We start from the raw sequence: 12,307 nt of genomic DNA on the forward strand, positions 1-12,307 counted from the left end.
TTGAAATGATAAATAGGTACCTTCGTCATGTTCGTTAGTAATTTCTGTTTATAATAGTGAAAATATTAAAATGCCCTTGAAAGTTTGAATTTTAGTTTTTTATATTAAAAATTTTTAAAAAAATCCCCTAGGTTTACAAATTTAACTAAATACCCAATATATAAAATTTTGTAAAATAACCAAAACAACCCCTGTCACCCACAGTGCCAGATTCCGGCCACCACCGCCGGAATCTTGCCGGAAGTTGCGTTACGACACAGACCCGTCGAATCTGTGTCGAACGGTCAACTGGCCTTTTCCGGCAGATCCGTGGCCGATTGGCCGGAAAAGGCAGATCTATTGCAGATCGGCCGTCGACGCCGCAAAACTCCATTGCGATGTCGCGGCAGATCTGGATGTTGCTTCGACGGCCAGATCAGCACGTTATGACACAAATCCGACGGGTCGTGTCGTTAACGCAGTTTTTCGCCAGATTCCGACGATGGTGGCCGGAAATGGCAATGCGGGTGGTGGGGGTGTTTTGTATTTAACAAATTTTTATATATGGGGTGTTTATTAAATTAGCAAACATGGGGGTTTTTTAGAAATTTTTAAATTTATAAAAACTAAAATTGAAACTTTCAAGGGCATTTAGTCTTTTCACTATTAAAAACAGAAATTACTAACAGAACATGACGGAAGGTACCATTTTATCATTTCAAAACCTTTTGGGTCCAACTTATCGTTATGACAACCCTGGGTATGCACAAGTCGTCGGCCTTTCTCCAAAGAATTCCCATATTTAGGTGGGGACATTTAGCATTCATCGTCCCATTTATAAAAGGTGATTTAATGGGCTTTTAGGAAGTACATAAGTGGCCCAATTTGAAACATTCATGGATAATGGGCTTAGGGTATTCCAAAGCCAAACCAAGGCTAACATACACCTAAAAATGAAAGAAAAAAAGTTATTTACACTTCATCTTTAAGGTTTGAAGCATATTCACTTACTTCTAGTATTATGAGATACGAACAATTTAGTTCAATCATGTGAGAGTTTTTTTAAAAGTCTAAATACCCCTATTGTCTTATACACATCTTATAGAAATGAATCAATATAATAAAAAAAGTAAAAAATATACTGTGGACTTAAAAAAAAAAAAAATCATATTTCATAAGAGTAATATTGTATACCAAATATAATTTGGACTATTTTTAGCACATTTTTTTTTTTAATTCTAATAACATGTAAATAAGACAATAGGAGTAATATAGACTTTTATTGAAAGTTCAGGGAACTATCAATTAGGGTACAAACTTTTCAAACTTTATAATGGAAGGACAGAAGTTATAATTTGTTCAATTAGGGGACATCTAATAGTTATTAGCCGTTAACTTTAATGGAAAATGATAAATGACTAGATGCCCTGATTTTTTTTTTTTTTTAAGGAATTTAGTTCTTAAAACCTAAATTTTAAAAATTTGTAAAAAGACCAAAACCAATTTTATTTCAAAGGATCCAAAAAACAAAAAATAAAGAATTTAAAATAAAGAGAATTGAATAAAATAAAAAATAAAAAATTTCATTATTTATTTTTTAAAAGGGATAATATAATCTTTCATTTAGTCTTTTAATTTTATTTTAATTTATATTATTATTTTGTAAAAAAGAATAATTTGAATTTGTTCAATTACATCTTACCCTTATACAAAGTTAAATCTAACCCTAAGTAATTTCTATTAACCTTAATTGAATAATTTATAACTTATGTCTCATTGATAAATCCTAAAAGTTTAAACCGATATGATAAATCCCAAAAGTCTCATATCTAACTTAGAGGTGTCAGTTCTGGGTACCCTGCACTTTTTGAAGAATAGAACTGACGGTTCCTTGAAATTGGAACCAGAATCGGAACCGATGGTTTCGGTTCCTAGGTACCCAGAACTAGAACCTGTAACAACGATTCGGTTCTGGTTCTGGGTTCCGTAAAATCACTGACCCCCCAAAGGTTTTTAAAGACAACAATACATCCCACCTGGCACTTGTTAACAAAATAAAATTACAATTATAAATTCAAAATTAAAAAATCTGTTACTTGTAAAGGTAGATTCTCAAAAGTTAAACCAACTTACTTTAAATGTTATAAATAAAATATAAATGATTCACATTACTTTTTCTACAAAAATTTTTTAACGCCCCAATCTTTAATTTTATTTTATTGTCTCGGTTCCGATTTTGGTTTTGGTTCCTAACTATAGGAACCGGAACCGGAACCTACCCAATGACGAATGGTTCTGGGTAAAACCAGAATCAAATCTAGGGTATCGCGGTTTCGGTTTCAACCGGTTCTTTTGAACACCCCTAATCTAAATAGACTAAACTATAGTATTGGAGGTAAGTGCAATATACTCTAAACTTTAAGAATATAAGCAAAACGAAAGAAAAAATAGCACATAAGAAAGTTTTGCATTCGACAGTATTAGATATTATAAGAGATCTCAAATTACCCATCAAAATCCAGAATTTGGCCTTCATGAAAAAACAAAAAAAAGAACAAGTTTTTTGAATAGTTTGCTTATGTTATCTGCTGCAAATGAACTCAAACCATAATCTTTCGCGGATCTTTACAGAATTAAGGGAATTATTAGGGCATTTGACTCTGATGCTTACCATAAACGAAAAGTTACAGGTTTTTAGTAGAGGCATAACTTTATTTCGTGAAACTATTACCCCTCCACTAATAGTTCGAGGTAACTCGCCCCCTAGGCCTTCGGTATGATAGATGTTGGCCAATTAACCAACAATTATCTCCTCAGCGCCTTTCTTGATATCACCTTATAGGATCAGACATTTACCATTGGTTAAAAACTATAGCTTTTAGTAAAAACTTAAACTTGTTTTCAAACTATACACCTAACTTTCGTCACAGCGAAGAGAAAGTAAAACCTTAAACTTCCCCTTGTGATCAGATGAAAACCTTAATCATTAGGGTTAATTATATTCAGAGAGTCTTGTGTGTTCAAGTTATAAAGAGGTATATATCATATTGTGTAATATTTTGGTCTATTAAACTTGTTAGGTGTTTCATGACCCGAAATTAAATAATGCTCCAATATAGTCTTGAATACCTAGCAAAGATAAGAGCCGCATTAGAATGTTCAAAACTAATGCTTTCTATACATATTTAAATTAATTCAATATAGTTTGTTTAATTTCTTGCATCCAAACACATTTCAACATTTTTTGGTGTCAATGTTTTAGTCGTTATTAATTCTGGAAATATATCAGAAATTAATATCTTGCAGGCTTCGCATGAGATGAATTTGCAGTACAAAAAGGGTTCCAAAAAAAAAAAAAAAAAATATGGTGATAATTTCTGAATTCATACAGTCTCGTACACGCTGAAATTAACCAGAAGCAGCAAAAGCATTCACACTTGACGTAAACTTTAAGGGGAAAAAAACAGCGAGTAGAGTACTGTAGCTGTACAGCTGTACTTAACCCTAGGAAATGACAAGTGATAAACTTTTTTTCAGTATTCTGCGGATTATGATTCCTTCTTCAACTATTTATAGTTCTATACTAACTATATACAGTTTCCATTGGAGCAAACATATCCCAGGAGGTGGAATTCTGTTCTAACCGAGGTATTCATTTCTACTATATATCAGAAATGTACTCAAATTTATATAAGAAATATTATGTTGGCAGCAGTGAGTGAGCAGTGTACGTGGTTTTTGGTTTGTTGGGGTTTGGGATGCTTTTGTTTTTGTTGATTTGTTCTATGGGTATTTATTGATTTTGCAGAAACTTCATGTCTCACTCACAGTTGATTTGCTGCGTGTGGGTCTGTGATATCATTTGTACCTTAGAATTGTAAGAAGGGAATCACACCCTGTGATGGTGATAATCATAATGATACCTGAAAGTATTTAATTATATATGTAAATACTATTTGCATGAGTTGTCATTTCAGCAAATTTCTCTGGTTTCGTCCATCAATTTTACTGCAAAGTTTCATAGCTCTCTGTGTCAGGCCTTGTCTTTATCAACAGAAGTCTATTTTGTGGAGGAGTATTTCCCATTTCATGTTCATATATGATGTATTCAGGTTGAAGTTGAACACAGTACTCTTCAATTCAAAGTTTCAAACACCAACGAGTTTATTATAAGGGAACGGGAAAGTATTAGATTTCTAATAAGTTGATATTTTGAGCCAATTAATTATCCAATGAGTTGTTTGCAAAGGAATCAAGCTTGTTCTGAACCTATCACAAATGTGCTACTTCTCTAGTTTGAGATTCATTGGAACATACTGAGAACTCACAATAATGATTTTTTTATATAAATATTATTGTTGATGTCTAATCTATGCAACTTTATCTTAACTCTAAACTTGAATTTAGACCTTTGAAAATAAAAGATTCGGACTTGTCTTTATTCTAAACCTGAATCAAGACTTTTGAAAAAGGAAAATAATACTATATATATATAATATATATATATACATATATATATATATATAACTTAATTTGTTTATATGATTGGATAATATGAAATTAAAAATTATTTAAAGAAATTAGAATACACGATATGTCAATATGCATAGTTATCGCATCAACTGGTGAAAAATAATTTATATTTAAAATACTCTTGAAAAAAAAAAATTCAGACTTGTCTTTGTACCAAACCTGAATTGAGACTACTCTTGGAAATGAAAAAGATTTATATTCGTCTTACTCTAAATCCGAATCAAAACCCCTGAAAAAGAAAAAAAAAAAATTTATACTTGTCTTAATTCTGAACTATAATTGAAACCCTTGAACCTAATTAGTAAATACGAATACGAAAAAAAAAAGGTACGAAAATTTTACAGGTATGATATGACAAATTAGAAAAAATATGTTTGTAAATATTTGGTCATAAAATTCGGATACAGGAAAAATATAATCGGGTATATACGGCACATTATCAATAATATATTTTGAAAAATAAGGCAATATCAATTCTGGTTTTAACATTTTTCATGGACCACCTGGTTAAAATCAATCTAATATTTCAAATGCAAAGTATTTAATTTGCGAATAATACAGATGTGTTGATAAAATACGATAATAATACTAATAATACTAATAAAATAAGGTAATAATACGAATAATTCATGAATAAAACGTATGAAACATATAGTTTGCGAATAATATGGATGTGTTGATAAAATACAGAAATTCGCTAATGATACGCGAATTATACGACTGGACATATAATAGCCGTATAATTCGTGTTTTATTCACGAATTTACTAACTAGGCCCTTGAAACAAAATGTTCAAACTCATCTAAACCCTAAAGCCAAATCGAAACCCTTAAAAGAAAAGATTCAATCTCGTCTAAACTTTAAAACTAAATCGAAGCCCTTGAAAGAAAGGACTCAAAAAAAAGATTTTTTCACCTTCATCTTAGTTTTGAGTTGTGGAGCAAAATTCAAGTGGAATGGAATGAAATGAAGCATAATTTCCATATTTGTTATAGCAATAAACACGTATTCACTGTAGCAAATGTCTCGCGACAGGTTCACTATAACACAAAATTCGCTAACAAATTCTAACAGCTAACATGAAACAATACAGAAAACATACACAAATATTAATCAAGTAAAGAGAAAGAAATATACGTGTGATTTACTCTTGTTTACCTAATTACCAAGCTACTTCTAGCAAAGTCAATATTATATCAATATTGTCCTACTTCTCTCATTACAATGAAAGTAATTTGCCCCATGATTTGCTTTCACACTTACACAAGAGAAATGTTTGTTTATATATTAGGTTTAAAAGATTAAATCCTAATATTACAAGGATTCATATTCCTAAACATAAATTTAATAATGAATTATTAACTTAAATAAATCGTTCAACGACTCTTCATGGAAAATGCCCAAACACCTACGAGCCCAGGGGTGCTGCCCCCTCAACCCTCGCCTGTTACCAAGGACCCCCGAATGCGTCTACGAAATCCCTTATTATTGAAGTGGTCAACAACTCTAACATAACTCGCTATAAAAATCCAAATCTCTATTTCGGTTTAAAAAAAAAAAAAAAAAAAAAAAAAAAAACATGTTTTTTCAGTGTAAGAGTATTTTAAAACCCTAATGACCTTGTATTACATTAGGAGAGGTGAGGGACGTCCTAGACACTATAAAGGGTGTTAAATCCGAGAGTGTGAGAATCGCTAAACGAAAGACTTGAGAGGGAATTCTTGTAAATTTTTTTATAGTGAAATTCCACAAAGACTAAATTGATATAACTCTCATTCAGAAAAGGAACTATTATAAATCCTTGTGTGTGGTTTGATTATTATTTTCCTTTGTCGCTTAACTTTTGTTTTAATAGACATTTAGGTTTTTGCAAACATCCAATTAGATCCTCAACACCCCCTTCGTAATCATTTATTCATTTATATTACAAAATCTAAGTCTATTATTTGAAGCAATAATAAAAATGATCCATTTCTATAATTTGCAAAATGTATTTACAGTAGTGAACTGTTCTCTTTAAACTTTGGCATATATGTACAGCATTATATATGATTCAGAATCAAGTCAGTAACTAATAATGAAAGGGGAGAAGAGAGGTGGCACCCTAGGGCAAAGCAAAGCAAAGGCCAAGGCAAAGAAAAGAAGAATGCGCGGTAGATAGAGAGAAGGAGAGAAAGGGTTTTCTACAGTTTCACTTAATACTTTTGATTTTGAGCCATCCAGCTGTATGAAATGATATATTTAGCAGACTACACATCTACACGTACGAAATTTTAAGTGACGTCGTCTTCCCCATTTTGAAAGGCCAAAAATTTCGACATATTTTTCTAACTCTGTTAATTGCTGCCCTAAATCTAGAGCTCAGCCTGTGTCTAGATTTGCATGTCGGCGTTTTAAAAAATATTCTCTTAATTTTTTTTTTCTCTATTTATACCTTCATTCATTCACTCTTCCTTCCTCGTACCTTCTATTTCTAAGTCTTCCCCCATAATTTTTATTTTTCTTTGAATAATATGGTTTCTCTTTAGGGTTCTTTTAATTAATTAGGGTTTTGTAAATGAGTGAAGGGAGCTTTCTTCAGTCCAGTTCGAGGCAGTGGAAGGCTGATATTTAGCTGCTGACTCGTTGGTTCAAGAGCTCATCATCATCAGCAGAAGAAGAAGAAGATGGATCGATCATGGAGAGAATCATTACAAGACTTAATTAATGATGAGTTTCTGATCCGACGATGCAGGAGCTGAGTTCAGCCATGGCTGTCACGTCTTGGACTGAAGGGAGCTCCCTGTCTTGAATTAATTAATCTCAATCTCATCCATCATAGCTAAATTTTTATATTTTCCACATAAATTTGCGAATTTAATAATTCTAAACCATGATCATTTGCTTCTTCATCTTCATACTGAATATCTAGACATCTATAGTTTACTTAAATTTATAATATTTATTTGCATGATTTATGGTTCATATTTTGGATTATTAACTTGAAATGTGCTTGTTTTAGTGGTTTTTGATTACAGAAATTAGGGCTAAAAGGGGGATCAACAGTTGATTTGCTGCTGGGGTCTGTGATCATTTGTACCTTAGAATTGTAAGAAGGAATCACACCCTGTGATGGTGATAATCATAATGATACCTGAAAGTATTTTAATATATGTAAATACTTATGCATGAGTTGTCATTTCAGGCAAATTTCTCTGGTTTCGTCCATCAATTTTACTGCAAAGTTTCATAGCTCTCTGTGTCAGGCCTTGTCTTTATCAACAGAAGTCTATTTTTGTGGAGGAGTATTTCCCATTTCATGTTCATATTAGATGTATTCAGGTTGAAGTTGAACACATACTCTCAATTCAAAGTTTCAAACACCAACGAGTTTATTATAAGTGGAACGGGAGTATTAGATTTCTAATAGTGATATTTTGAGCCAATTAATTATACAATGAGTTGTTTGCAAAGGAATCAAACTTGTCTGAACCTATCACAAATGTGCTACTTCTCTAGTTTGAGATTCATTGGAACATACTGAGAACTCACAATCTAAATTTTTTTTAATATAATATTATTGTTGATGTCTAATCTATGCAACTTTATCTTACTCTAAACTTGAATTTAGACCTTTGAAAATAAAAGATTCGGACTTGTCTTTATTCTAAACCTGAATCAAGACTTTGAAAAAGGAATAATACTAACTATATATAATATATATATATATATAATTATATATATAATATAACTTAATTGTTTTAATATTTGGATAATATGAAATTAAAAATATTTAAAGAAATTAGAATACACGATATGTCAATATGCATAGTTATCGCATCAACTGGTGAAAAATAATTTATATTTAAAATATCCTCTTGAAAAAAAAAATTCAGACTTGTCTTTAGTACCAAACTGAATTGAGACTACTCTTGGAAATGAAAAAGATTATATTCGTCTTAACTCTAAATCCGAATCAAAACCCCTGAAAAAGAAAAAAAAAATTTATACTTGTCTTAATTCTGAACTATAATGAAACCCTTGAACCTAATTAGTATACGAATACGAAAAAAAAAGGTACGAAAATTTTACAGGTAATATGACAAATTAGAAAAAATATGTTTGTAAATATTTGGTCATAAATTCGGATACAGGAAAAAATAATCGGTATATACGGCACATTATCAATAATATATTTTGAAAAATAAGGCAATATCAATTCTGTTTTAACATTTTCATGGACCACCTGGTTAAAATCAATCTAATATTTCAAATGCAAAGTATTTACTTTTTAACTTTAATGGAAAATGATAAAATGACTTAGATGCCCCTGATTTTTTTTTTTTTTAAGTGAATTTAGTTCTTAAAACCTAAATTTTAAAAATTTGTAAAAAAGACCAAAACCAATTTTATTTCAAAGGATCCAAAAAACAAAAAAATAAAGAAATTTAAAAATAAAGAGAATTGAATAAAATAAAAAATAAAAAATTTCATTATTTATTTTTTAAAAGGGATAATATAAATCTTTCATTTAGTCTTTTAATTTTTATTTTTAATTTATATTATTTATTTTGTAAAAAAGAATAATTTGAATTTGTTCAATTACATCTTTACCCTTATACAAAGTTAAATCTAACCCTAAGTAATTTTCTATTAACCCTTAATTGAATAATTTATAACTTATGTCCTCTCATTGATAAATCCTAAAAAGTTTAAACCGATATTGATAATATCCCAAAAGTCTCATATCTAACTTAGAGGTGTTCAGTTCTGGGTACCCTGCACTTTTTGAAGGAATCAGAACTGACGGTTCCTTGAAATTTGGAACCAGAATCGGAACCGATGGTTTCGGTTCCTAGGTACCCAGAACTAGAACCTGTAACAACGATTCCGGTTCTGGTTCTGGGTATCCTGTAAAATCACATGACCCCCCAAAGGTTTTTAAAATGACACAAATACCTCCCCACCTGGCACTTGTTAACAAAAATAAAATTACAATTATAAATTCAAAATTACAAACTCTGTTACTTTGTAAAGGTAGATTCTCAAAAGTTAAACCAACTTACTTTAAATGTTATTAAATATAAATATAAATGTATTCACATTACTTTTTCTACAAAAATTTTTATTAACGCCCCTAATCTTTAATTTTATTTTATATTAGTCTCGGTTCCGATTTTGGTTTTGGTTCCTAACTATAGGAACCGGAACCGGAACCTACCCATTGACGACTGGTTCTGGGTAAAAACCAGAATCAAATCTAGGGTATCCGCCGGTTCCGGTTTCAACCGGTTCTTTTGAACACCCCTAATCTAAATAGACTAAACTATAGTATTGGAGGTAAGTGCAATATACTCTAAACTTTAAGAATAAAAGTGCAAATAACCCGAAAGAAAAAATAGCACATAAGAAAGGTTTGCATTCGACAGTATTAGCATATTATAAGAGATCTCAAATTACCCATTCAAAATCCAGAATTTGGCCTTCATGAAAAAACAAAAAAAGAACAAGTTTTTTGAATAGTTTGCTTATGTTATCTGCTGCAAATGAACTCAAACCATAATCTTTCGCGGATCTTTACAGAAATTAAGGGAATTATTAGGGCATTTGACTCTGATGCTTACCATGAAACGAAAAGTTACAGGTTTTTAGTAGAGGCATAACTTTATTTCGTGAAACTATTACCCCTCCACTAATAGTTCGAGGTAACTCGCCCCCTAGGCCTTCGGTATGATAGATGTTGGCCAATTTAACCAACAATTATCTCCTCAGCGCCTTTCTTGATATCACCTTATAGGATCAGACATTTACCATTAGGTTAAAAACTATAGCTTTTAGTAAAAACTTAAACTTGTTTTCTTAAACTATACCCTAACTTTCGTCACAGCGAAGAGAAAGTATAAACCTTAAACCTTCCCCTTTGTGATCAGATGACAAACCTTTAATCATTAGGGTTAATTATATTCAGAGAGTCTTGTGTGTTCAAGTTATAAAAGAGGTATATATCATATTTGTGTAATTATTTTGGTCTATTAAACTTGTTAGGTGTTTCATGACCCGAAAATTAAATATGCTCCAATATAGTCTTGAATACCTAGCAAAGATAAGATGGCCGCATTAGAATGTTCAAAACTAATGCTTTCTATACATATTTAAATTAATTCAATATAGTTTGTTTAATTTCTTGCATCAAACTCAATTTCAACATTTTTTTGGTGTCAATGTTTTAGTCGTTATTAATTCTGGAAATTATATCAGAAATTAATATCTTGCAGGCTTCGCATGCAGATGAATTTGCAGTACAAAAAGGGTTCCAAAAAAAAAAAAAAAAAATATGGTGATAATTTCTGAATTCATACAGTCTCGTACACGCTGAAATTAACCAGAAGCAGCAAAAGCAATTCACACTTGACGTAAACTTTAAGGGGAAAAAAACAGCGAGTAGAGTACTGTATCTGTACTTAACCCTCGTGAAATGACAAGTGATAAACTTTTTTTCAGTATTCTGCGGATCCATGATTCCTTCTTCAACTATTCTAGTTCTATACTAACTATATACAGTTTCCATTGGAGCAAACATATCCCAGGAGTGGAATTCTGTTCTAACCGAGGTAGTTCATTTCTAACTATATATCAGAAATGTACTCAAATTTATATAAGAAATATTATTGTTGCAGCAGTGAGTGAGCAGTGTACGGTGGTTTTGGTTGATTGGGGTTTGGGATGCTTTTGTTTTTGTTGCTTTGTTCTATGGAGTTATTGATTTTGCAGAAGACTTCATGTCTCACTCACAGTTGATTTGCTGCTGTGGGGTCTGTGATATCATTTGCACCTTAGAATTGTAAGAAGGGAATCACACGCTGTGATGGTGATAATCATAATGATAACTGAAAGTAATTAATTATATATGTAAATACTTCTATGCATGAGTTGTCATTTCAGGCAAATTTCTCTGGTTTCGTCCGTCAATTTTACTGCAAAGTTTCATAGCTATTTCTGTCAGGCCTTGTCTTTATTTCCCATTTCATGTTCATGTATGATGTATTCAGGTTGAAGTTGAACACAGTACTCTCAATTCAAAGTTTCAAACACCACCGAGTTTATTATAAGTGGAACGGGAAAGTATTAGATTTCTAATTAAGTTGATATTTTAAGCCAATTAATTATACAATGAGTTGTTTGCAAAGGAATCAAACTTGTTCTGAGCCTATCACAAATGTGCTACTTCTCTAGTTTGAGATTCATTGGAACATACTGAGAACTCACAATTAATGTTTTTTTCATATATATATTGTTGAGTCTAATCTATGCAACTTATCTTAACTCTAAACTTGAATTTAGACCTTTGAAAATAAAAGATTCGGACTTGTCTTTATTCTAAACCGAATCAAGACTTTTGAAAAAGGAATAATACTAACTATATATATATATATATATATATATATATATTATATATAACTTAATTTGTTTAATATGATTGGATAAATGAAATTAAAAATATTTAAAGAAATTAGAATACATGATATGTCAAATATACATAGTTATCGCATCAACCGGTGAAAAATAATTTATATATAAAATATTACTCTTGAAAAAAATATATTCAGACTTGTCTTTAATTAGTACCAAACCTGAATTGAGACTACTCTTGGAAATGAAAAAGATTTATATTGGTCTTAACTCTAAATCCGAATCAAAACCCCTGAAAAAGAAAAAATAAATTTATACTTGCCTTAATTCTGAACTATAATTGAAACCCTTGAATCTAATTAGTAAATACGAGTACGACAAAAAAAAAGTATGAAAATTTTACAGG

The sequence above is a fragment of the Pistacia vera genome, unplaced genomic scaffold (assembly GCF_008641045.1).
Source record: "Pistacia vera cultivar Batoury unplaced genomic scaffold, PisVer_v2 Contig729, whole genome shotgun sequence".
NCBI lineage: Eukaryota > Viridiplantae > Streptophyta > Magnoliopsida > Sapindales > Anacardiaceae > Pistacia > Pistacia vera.